The following is an 11,652-nucleotide window of genomic DNA, read 5'->3' on the forward strand; positions in this document are numbered from 1 at the left end:
CCAATAAATGTTCATTAACATCTGCTTCCATTTACTTAATAAAAGTACACTAGGTTATTCAATGTCTCAGAGTGGTAAGATTATTGCATGGAAATGGTAACCTAGTTTAGACAATCCCAGCCGCTGTCATGCAACCCACAGTATGCCACTATTGCAAATCAGACAGACATTTTTAATCTCATCAACAAAACTGAATTTTTCCATGTGTTTCAGCATTTGTTTTGGTTTTATTTTATTTGGTTCAAAAAAGATGCTGTGCCACTAGGCTCTAAATGAAAATATCGCTACCTGCTTCAGAAACTTGATGAGCGAGTTTACTCAGTTGATTTTGAAAGGGCAATGCAGAAGATGAGATGTTACAGCTTGAGCAGCATTGAACTGGTATGTGTACTTCAAGAACTGGATACTAGAGCCATTAGGAATGTGTAGACCAACTTCATTATTTCTTAATTTTTTATTCTTTTACCTAAGGAAATTATTCAGAGTGGCATTATTTAAACAAAATCTTGGAAATGCTACCACAGCTCACATTGTTTTTTGCAAATCTAGATTGAAATATTTGGTGCGAACAGTTGTGGTCCCATTCTGTTCCACTGCAATTAGTTCTCAACATCTTTAATGAAGGCAGTTAGAACTCAGTTTCAGGCTTTAAAATACTTTGTAGAAGAGGATTTGTGAAAACTACAGGAAAAGTACATTTCTCAACTGACTTGAGTAAGAGTCATGTTTTTAGAAGATAAATGGACAGAACATGAGCTGAAGCAGACACCACAAAAGTCTGGTTTCATTATGTAAAGCATATTCATTTTCTTAATAACCCTGTGTCTCAGACTAGTTTTTTCACCACTTTTAATGAGCTAAAAGATACCCGTAACTCTTAGCAAGGAGACTGATACACATTATGCCAAGTTGTCGCATATAAATTAAAATATCTGCACAACAGGAAATATATCGTAGGCAAGCAGGGCAGAAGTAACTTCTGAATGATTGTGCATGGTGTGCATATGATGAAGGATGAGTACACAAGCTTAAGTTAGAAGAGTGTCTCTTTTTGGTAATGCTACACAAAAAATACAAAGCCAGTTCCCCTTTGAATGGTTACCATGCGGGGTTTTTTTCATTTGCTGATACACACAGTGCACCTACAGTAATTTTTACTTCTTTCCTCTTAAGTGTCTTTTAGCAGTCTTCTGCTCAATCCTGTGAAAGCTGGACTGAAGCAAGTACAGAAGTGTTTTGACCTCTTACGATTTAGCCTCAGGGTTAAAAGGCTTTTAAAGGCTCTTCCCTAGACCTGTACCTTACATAAATAATTAATTCTTACCTTGGAAATAAGTTTCCTGCAGCTGTAATCTCAGTTAAGATTTTAGACAGAAGATTTTATCATTTTTCATGTAGTCTTAACCTTTCTAAGAAAAAAATAAAGGAAGGGTGTGTATATATATATATGTCCATGCATTCTGCTGTATTTCTTCTTAACAACTTCCATGGGAAGATCAGTAACAAGCAAATTAAAATTTAGCTACATATCTACCATATGTTCATATAATTAATATGCAATTTGAGCCTGGTTTTGTGTTGTGGAAGATAACTAAACAATCCACACTGTATCCTTAAAAGAGTTCATGTTGCATATTAGCAAAGCAATTGCAAATTTTCCCTTATCAGTAGCAACAGTGTAAGGGCCCTTTCTGAGAAAAGGCTTATGTTCATTTCCTGGGTGCTCTGTTGCAGAGTGGTTATGCCTTTAAAATGTAGCAAAGGAGCAACTAGCACTAAATCTGGCTCTGAGCTCACCTGCAAATTAATTATGTGCACACCTCTCTGCAATGAGGGGCATGCCCAAAGCCTTCCACAACTTAAGTATCAGGGAAGAAGATGTCTCCTCAGATGAGCATGGAGGAACAGCTTGGTGGAGTGTGAACTGGTTGCAAAGGTGCTTTGCTGCATGTAGGTATGTTCCAGAGCAGAACTTGGGTGGATAAGCAATTGTGTCTAACTAGCACTCATGTATGCAATGGGGGATCTCACTTGGGGTCCATGCCTTCATATCCCACACAACAGCTAATTTTTCTATCTGCGTAAAGGAAATACCCACGGGGAAGGGAGGAATTTGCTTGGGTTTAAGTGTAACTCATCTTGATACTGAAACATGGGTCTTTTTCTGTATGGTGGACCATCCAGACGGAGTCTTCACCTTCACTGTTTTTTGCAAGATGGTCATGGTGGTGGGGCAAGTCCTGAAAATAGCAGGGATAACATATGGATTGTGCTAAATGTCACAGTTAAATCAGGGAATATATCAAAAGTGTGACCAGGCTTTTAAAAGAGACACAGAACAGTAGGGAAAACTCCATAGCATCAACCCATGCCCAGATCTGCTATGGGACTAATTCATTGAATGTATGAAAAGAAACTTAAATAGATGCAAAGTAGTAGAATTCTTATACTTGGGTCCATCTTTGTGTGATGGGGGGGAAGAGGAGTGAGTGGCATCACACTCAGAAACTTGGTTTTAAGGTGTGTTTTTCTAGCAGCTGGCAAACCTGTCTTACCCCTCTGTATTACTTGGTATCCTTTTTACAAAAGGTCTTTGAAGATTCATCTCTGTATTAAACATAGGGAGGTGTGGAGGAGGGAAGAGATCAATTAATAGTTTCATAGAATATTTTATCTTCATCAGTGGTAAATGTTACAGCTTACAACAGTGTTATAGCACATAGTACTGAATGCTGAAGAATCCATCCCAGGCTGACACAGAAATGAAGTATTTTAAAAGCTCAGTCGTTTTTCACTAAATTCAACAATTTAGATACCTAAGGAGATTTTGGAAACATTGTATCTAGCCCAGAGTATTTGCTGTGTTGGTGGCTACTAGCCCATTCCAGTAGCTTTTTTTTTTTTTTATAAAGGGCGGTCTAGGAAGTCCAGATCCCCTTCGCTAAGCATCACTTTCAACTTGCTCAACCTGTAGCATCACCACTAACATAATATAACATAACAATTTTCTATTATAGTTTTTATCATAAAAATACATTTTATATTTAATCTATGGTATTAAAATAGTCTTATGTTTAATTTTGTAATAAAAGTCTATTAGAATTATACCATTATATTGGAATATCACAGGGGCTTGTATCTTGTATTCCTGTGTTTAGTCAGGACCTAGTAAGTAGAAGACAACTAAGGGAAAGGAATATGTCTTTTAGAAAGAGAAGATGAGGTGTCTGGGGGAATTGAGGGCAAAGTAAATGATCAAAACACCTACCTACACTAAATAAAGTGAGAGAAGATTAGAATGAAAACAGAGTGACTGGAAATCCACTAAAGTACGTTTCATTTTTAAAAAAAAAACCCACACACATACTCAGATCATTGTCCTGTGAACTGGTTGTGTAAAGAGAAATTCATTCCTGTGCCAGCAGCCAGCTCAAGGCAGGTGCACCAAGCATTGCATACAAAGCTTCAGAAGGAGTGGGGAGAGCCTGGGTTAAGGCCAACCATCCTTACAAGAGGGAACTTGGGGGCCAGTGGGGAACTCTGGAAACAAAATTTCAGCCAGAGCTTCTGGTTGCGGCCTGTCTTCTGAATCCCTCCTGAGATGGGATTTTTAACCCATTGTGAGAGCAGCATGTAGCTAACTAGGATGTTGTCCCTGCTCTTCTGTCACCTCCTTTCTCACCCAAACAGCACTCTTACAAAGGTCCAGTGTCTTTGAATGGAGCTACAAAGTTAATTCTATTTGAAACCTGTATTCCTAACACTGTTTCAGCCGTCGCACTGAGGGGTAAGCAAACTTGTTTATGCTAGTGTAGTAACAGCAGACATTTCATATGTCATTACTTAACTAAAACCAGTTGGTGGTCTGTTATGCTTGTTTACTCTCTCAGTGAGGATTGAACAATATTAATTAATGATTAAATTAGATTCAGATGCATCAATATGACTAGATTAGCAAATTTTACAGTCCTGATGGACAAACAGTTGACACAGGGCCTTGGGAGTGGGATCACCTTCTGTGCATTTCTAACCTTGGGCCAGATGTGTCCTAAGCTGGACCTCAGGTGTCACAGCATCCGCAGTTGAAACTGGGTTATAATGGTTGTCAGAAGTTGCTACAGGACCCACCACAGACAAGGTCCGAGCCAAGAACAGGGAAACCCAGTTCCACTCCTAGAAGGGACAGCTAGGAAGAAGAAAGTAGAAAAGCCCCATGAATCAAAGTGAACCTCCACACCCTAGGGATCCTCTGGTGAAGGTCGTTGCACCCTGTGGCACAGAGCAGAGATGTCTCACTCGTCCCTAGAATTTGTGATCATTAGTTTGTCTGTGCAGCACTGATTAACGAGCTTGCTCAGATGCTTTCAAGGGAGACGAAGGGAGTTTCATAGCTCCCACAAGACTTTCTAGGTTTCTCCTTCTAAACAAAGCCAATCTTTTCAGTCCTGGCTAATGAGAAATCTTAGTTCCATGATTTGTCTCATTTACTTCTGTCACCAAGCTTTATTTCTGCTGTGTTTTTTCTGAGGTGTCAAAACATAAGCTGCACATATTCCAGATCAGAATGTCCTACTAAAAGGCATAATAGTCTATTGCATATTTGCTATTCCTCCTGTCCCAGTCTGTTACAGCATTTTGTTTAGTTTATGTCAGTTGATCTACCAGCCCTTCCCAGCAATTCTCAGGTCTTTCTTCCCCCAAGAGCCCAGCCATGCCTGTGAGCAGTCCAGGTTGTGCCTTCAGATATGTATTACCTTACATATGTCAACATCTGTTTATCTATCACATTCCTCCAAATCACCTGACTTTCAAGTAAATTTGAATTCATCAAAACCTACTTTAAGCTTTACTGGCCTAAAAAAATTCTGCATCCACAAATTTCAGTGCTACTTTTTGCCTGTTAAAATAATCAGTCACCTGTTTTCAGCACAGATATTTACAACAAGCTTCGTCTGATTGCAAGTTTATAATTTATTTCTATACTTTGTCTTCTGACTCTTTGTCAGTCTCATACTTCAAAAATGCGCCTGTCCACATAGTGTCTGATATATATCTTATTGTCACAGCACATTGAGACATAATCATTCAGCATGGTGAGGAATTGCTACTGCCAGCTCCATCTCAATTTATATGCACAGCTAGTTGTCCTTTCTTACTGATTTATCACATTTGCCTACTCCTGGTACTGTACACTCAGCTTCGTTTTCATCAAAAACCCAGAAGTAAAACCCCACTAAGCTACATGTATTTTTACACTTGCCTGCATGACACAGTTTGCTGTGAGTCCAGCAGATCCTCACCCCACCATGTGCTCAGTGCCTCCTTGCTTGCAGCAAGGGAACCTTGCTGGGTCCCTTGTCTGCTCTCACAACACCCAAGCCTCCGTAGACCTATCCTCCCTACTGTGTCCCTGTACCCGGGAGTTAGCCCTCAGTCTAAGCAAAATAGAAACTGGAAAAATAAAACCATTATTCAAAAATTAATGCCCACAGTCCATGTCCTCTCGGCTACAGGCATGTCCTACACAGTTCCCTGCATAATCCCATCTCACCCATCCAGAGTGAGAGCAAACACCTGCTGGACCCAGACTTTGCTGCCTGTATTTCGCTGCCTGCCCCCCACCCCCTGCTCCAGGAGGGCTGTGAGGAGCAGGGATTACGGGGGAGGCAAGGCAGCTCCCCAGACAGGGTGCAGGAGCCAGCCCACAGTGTGGAGGGAGCCGTGGCTGCTCCCAGCCCCCCACTTTGCTTCCTCCACAACTGCTCACCCATCTCCAGGGGTTAACAGCCACTGGCACAGCCCTCTCCACAACGCTCAGAGGCAAGGTTCTCAGACTTGTGAGGTTTGTGTCCATGTGGCTGCTGAAATGCTATACTACTGTATCAGTTGTTAGATGTTTACTTGTTGCTCATCATTTTAATTAAAGCACAGAAGTAACCAACTTAGAGGCTGTTCAGATATTGCTTCAGGGGGCATTTGGAAGGAGGCAAACAAGCTGCAATGATATCAACTTCAAAAAAAGCTGTTTGCACCAAGTACAGCTGATGACAGAAGTCCTAGATTGAGAACATTTTTATGGTGTGTCTTAAACTATAGCATAGGGTCTATTCAGCTGAAGTGATTCTTAAACTCTTAAATGTTATTTATTTGGGTCCTGAAAAAATCAACACTTCTCCCTGTACCTTTGCACCAGATCCATGCCAGCATGAGCAAATCATATGGTGCAAGCCAGCAATTGAGCATCAGCTTTCCAACTTCGCTTGTCCCCCCTTCAGATATAGCAATTTCCTTCTTATTATCCCCAGTTTAACCCACTTATGCCCAACCTGGGTCACAACAACTTAGGGGAAATAGTTGAGCTCCTAACCATCAAAAGAAGAGGGAGGGGGCAGCTGTTGTTTTTAACTGGGACATCTCGGTGGTGCAGTTTCAAGCATGGCCAGCCCAGCTGCAGCAGTGCAATGAGGGCACGGGCCAGTTTTGGCTCAGAAGAGGAACAAGTTGTAATTGAGGAAAGGAGGGTGGGGGAAACAAGACAGGGGCAGAAGGACACCTTAAGCCTGTCTCATTGTAAACCTACAGCTACATCAAGAAGTTCCTGTCGCAGATCAAAACCCCCCCCCATCTTAGATACTGAACAAGCACAAGTGTAATTAGCTGTTAGTCCAAAAAGCAAATAAATAGGATATGCACGTAAAGTAAACTGTAGGATGGGTGAGTACAGTAAAGATAACAGAAGTTTCAGGTCTTTGTAAAGTGCCTTGGGATTCTTCATAGAGAATATAAGAATTATGCTGTACAAGTTAAGAGTTAATTCTAAATCAGTCCTTAGAAGAAAGAGATATATGAAGAGGGAAGCACAATTAAAAAAAAAATCAAGGGATGTGGTGAAGGTCAAAGGTGAGAAAAACTGCAGAAATAATGAACTTTTCACATTCAAGGCTAAAACTAACCACAGAGCACAAGATCAGACTGGTTCAACTAACCACAGTCAACAAAATCAGGCTTTGGGCGAGATCTCCTCTGTCCAGCAATATCTATTTGCCATATTTGTATTCATCTTTATATTAGAGTTTAAAAGACCAGCTTTGCCCCAAGACAAAGAGATCTTTTGGTGCTGATCTTGTGCATATTTAGGTTTTTACCTGTAGATGCTTCCTCATCATGTAAAATCTAAAGCATGTCCAACAGCTTGGTAGCATCTGACACAGTTGCTTCTTAGACCTTATGCATTTTCAATATTATTTTGTTATGCTTAAAAATTAGCTATGTGTTTTTCTTTAAAGTAATACTTGTGATGCTTTTTTTATTATTTTTCATGGTCTTTATTCCATGGTTAGCATTTTCCATAAAGCTCTTTTAAAACTGTTTTAAAGGTCACTGCAGCTGATTGATTGTAGAGACCTGTGGAGTCCAAACAGATTTGGGTGAGGGGAAAGGAAGGGCCAATATTATTAGTGTTTGTGCAACAAACCAATACTTTGACTCTACAAAAGCTTCATGTACTAACATTTTTTAACCCTTACCCAACCTAGCCTTGTCTTCTGAAGCTCACACTGGGGCAGCAGTGATAATTACAAGCTATTTTCTTGCAAGGCTTTGCATACTCCAAAGGAAGAACAGCAATTTTCTGGAATAAGAAACTTCAACTCAGTTGATTTTGTTCCTCTTGCATTTGTGACCACAAAAAAGTTATCGGGGGAAAACTCAACAAATCAAGATATAATCTTTTTAAGAGCTCACAGCAAGATGTTGTAAAGACAAGAGTTAGCTAAAATACATAACAAGCCACTTTAAAATTAGCAATGAAGCTTCCAAGCCTCAGCTGGCCAGCATCTGCTGCCTTTCTAAATAAGGTTATCTTTATTTAGAGTGTTTCCTCTTGCCCTGGACTTTACATCCTTTTCCAAAGCAGAAAAACAATGTAAGACACCACAAGATAAGCAAGATAGCCAATAGCTACACTTCACAGGAGGTTACTGCAGTAGCTGTAAATTTAAGGTAGAAAAAAGCAGCATAACAGCATTCATGTTAAACACCAAGTACAACCCTGAGGAATGCAACACAGGGACAGAATTCTGAGGCCAAGAGATGATATATAAAATCAAATAATTTTTTTTCTATTTACTTTGACCACTTCTCCCTTTTAAATTCATAGCAACTGTGATAAAGCATAAAACCCAGTTGCACCAGTGAAGAGCGCTGTATGAACAAGTACCATACATTAAACAAGTTGCCTTCCCCAGGATCTCAGATGCTTTGGTCTGGGTACACCAGCTCTCTGAATAAACTTCAGTCAGGAGGTATGTCCTGGCACTAGGCAACTCACGACCATCCCTCCCCACTGCTTTGAGTAAATTCCTGGCACCTCATGCTGAGGGCAGGGCTGAAGAGCACCTGCATCACCCTCCCAGATGGGGCTTTGCTGGAAACATTTGTAGTTACTCCATACAGACACCAGTTTGGCATAAGTTTTTAACCATTTCCTCTGCCTTCCAGATTACAGGCAGTCAATGCAATCAAAACCAACTGATCTACCAAAAAAATATCTTTGAAGGTTTCTTACCAGCTCCTTACCCCAGCATCTGTCTGACCTAGGACAGGGATGCGGAGTCTGTGCAGGGCAATGTTTTTGTAACCTAGGTCCCCACTGCAAGGATATCATGGGGGAGGGCTAGAACAACATCCTCCCCCATGCACAGAATCACAGTGCTTCAGCTGAAAGACACCTACATGAATACTAATTTAATGCTCTCCCCATCACTGTCAGGCCATCAGGTCACAGCATTCTCAAAACTAGCCAGCTGCAACAAGGCTTTTACCACCCCATACTAGATTAACTTCAATAAGTAGTTCCCATGCCCTGCCCCAGCACAGTCACCAAACCCCCACAAGGTTTCAATAATTCATCTACTGTTCATGCTTTCTTCAGGCCAGTCTACCCCGCTTCTTGCTTCTGCTGCATCTTTCTCCTTGTCTCACCTACCTCCAGGGCCCTCTCTTTCCTCCTCCTGCTTCCTCCAGGCCTCTCTTCATTAACTGCTCCTCTTCCCTGCCCCTTAGAGCTATTTAACTACTTAGCGGGAACCAGCCACACCTGTACCTTATCCACATCAGCCAACCCACCTCCCCTGAAGCCAGCCCACAGCTGTATATTGTTAATTAACCCAGCTTCATTCCTCTACAATCAGGGGTCTGCCCTCACCAGCTCGTGGAGAGCCAGGCACTGGAGGATGTGAGTGCAACTGTGCCATGGTGCTTTTATGTCCGTGTGCTCCTGTGGGAGCAGCATCAGGAAGCATGACAGGTGATGTGGCCCTGAGCAGTGATGAAGCACTCCTTGCACTCCTGACTTCTCCCCTCTGCTGCTCTCTTGCCCCAAGAGAGCCTCAGGTCCTGCAGTACTGCACCCTCCTAGAGCAGAACCTGCTTTATGAGAGCCTCAGCCCGTGGCACAGTGACATGGACATCATGAAGTCAGTCTAAATTGAGACTGTTTTCTCAGCTGGGCTTGACCTGCAGTTCTGTGACATCTTCAGAGGTGTCTCAATCCAGAGGCAGATTTTGAAAACAGCGTTGATCTGTGAAGGGACTCTGAGCCATGGACTTGTAACCAATAGCTGGTTCAGGTTTATCAGCTGAAGCACAATTTTGCAGCAGGAGTCTAGTCTAAGAAAATAAAATAAAAAAACATGCAAAAGGTAGATCCCTAATTTAACTTGCTTTCTAATCAAAAGACTCAAAACAAAAAAAAATGCAGTTATAAGTTGGCACCTACTCACGTAAACAGTGAAACAAACCCTTTGCTAAGAGCTTAGAAACAAGGAGCATGAATGAATGAGCTGGGCACTTCTAGTCTAATACAAGCTTTCACTGCACTTGAAGTCCTGTCAGGACTTCTGAGCAGTCATACTTTGCTGTCCTTCCCAGAAGGCTGCTGCTCTTCCAGGTAAGCACACGCTAAAGATGATGCCCAAGCTGAGCAGAGAGAGTTACAAGGAAGAAGTGACACAGAGGAGAGAAGAGCAAAGCAAGAGCAATGCACAGGCTCACAGACTTTTCCTAATCGACTCAGAGTGTTCACGTGCCAGATGGTCTGTACCACTGGAAACGCACATTGTTGATCTCGACTCAGAGGAAAGAGAAGGATTTTGGCACAGGAGAGCATGAAGTCTGTCCCTGCTACTGCAGGGAAGCTGGAAACCCATTATGTGAAGCACGATGCCAGCCACACGCTTTCTAGGTAGCCACAGCTGTATTAAAGCAGCACAGGGAAAGTTTTCTGGGGCAAGCAGTGAGGGTATTTGACTACAAGAGACATTTAAATCAAAGCTCGACAGACACCCCTTGTCACACAGTCAAATATGATATACAGTCCCCCTGAATGTCACCTGGCAGCACAATCTCTGCTAAAATCTGTGGTTTAAGACGCTTCACATTCAGATCTACCATTCTCACAGATAAAGCAGAAGCATCTTTGAAGCACTAATTAATTTGAAAGCCATACTCAACAATTGCACAGTAAGACAATCTTCGGCTTTAATGTATTTCAGTGTAGAAAATGAAAATGTGGGTTATAAAAGCAATTAACTCACTGGCATCCGTACTTATAGGGAGTGAAATACAACCATTTGTGCCCAATGTCCTACCATCTGTGCCAAGCCTATTGATAAACCTTCCCTGACAGGATGAAATACTGCTCCTGTAAAGGCATCCTTAACATAATACGCCTCTACAGCATTGGGCTGGACTAGGTTTGAAAAACAGCCTTTTATAATACACAGATGAATTTAGCACTTAAGAAGATTAATGGATTCATAAATAGCCTGGAAATCCAAACTCATTGAATTTAGTACACGGAACAGGTCAAATAGGCATTTATCAAACCATCTGGCATCTTTCTTCCCTGGGGGGAAACTGTGGTCGAGCTACAGATAGCTGTGGAGCTATTGCAACAGGGAGGGTTTTGTTTTCCCCATACTCAGCTTTCCTCTAGAAATTGCTGCTGTTGATTAGACCACAGTGAATCTTTTTGGACAGCGTGTTGCAGACCAAAGCAGACTGCCCCAAGGCATGTGTCTTGAAGGTGCTCGAGATGCCACCTTTTTGCTGGCAAAATGTGCAGGCAAACAAGCAGCTTCCCTGTTCCGTGCAGCAGCTGCCCCAGCAGTTCAGGAGTGCACAGTTGTTTTGCACGTGAGCTGATGCTGCCTTTGACCGAAGCTGTTTACCCTGCAGGCTTGGGACCATCGGCAGGGTTGTTCACAGACACGCTGGGGTGCCAGCGCGGCTTGACGCTGAGGGCATCAACCCTCGCTCATGGCTGGCCCGGCCCCGCCAGGTGTGAACAGACCCGACCGAAGGCACCTTTGCTGAAGCATTGAGCCCTCTTTGAAAAACTTTCTTTCTTTCCCCGGTTCTCCCAGACAATCACAGATGTAAGAGGGCATAGGAGCTGCTAAGAAAAGGTCTTCATGCATGAATTTGTTTATCCACCATTTTTCAGCTGTTCTGTGCCCAAAGTCCATCTTTAGCTGGCCTGTCCTTTGCCTGTGTTTCTGGGTGCTCGCCGAGGTGTGACTGGAGGAAGGGGCAGAGGCAAGGACAGCTGCTCTCACTTGGTTTTAGCCAACATGTTGTACATACTGAACT

Source organism: Falco biarmicus, chromosome 2 (genome assembly GCF_023638135.1).
Source record: "Falco biarmicus isolate bFalBia1 chromosome 2, bFalBia1.pri, whole genome shotgun sequence".
Lineage (NCBI taxonomy): Eukaryota > Metazoa > Chordata > Aves > Falconiformes > Falconidae > Falco > Falco biarmicus.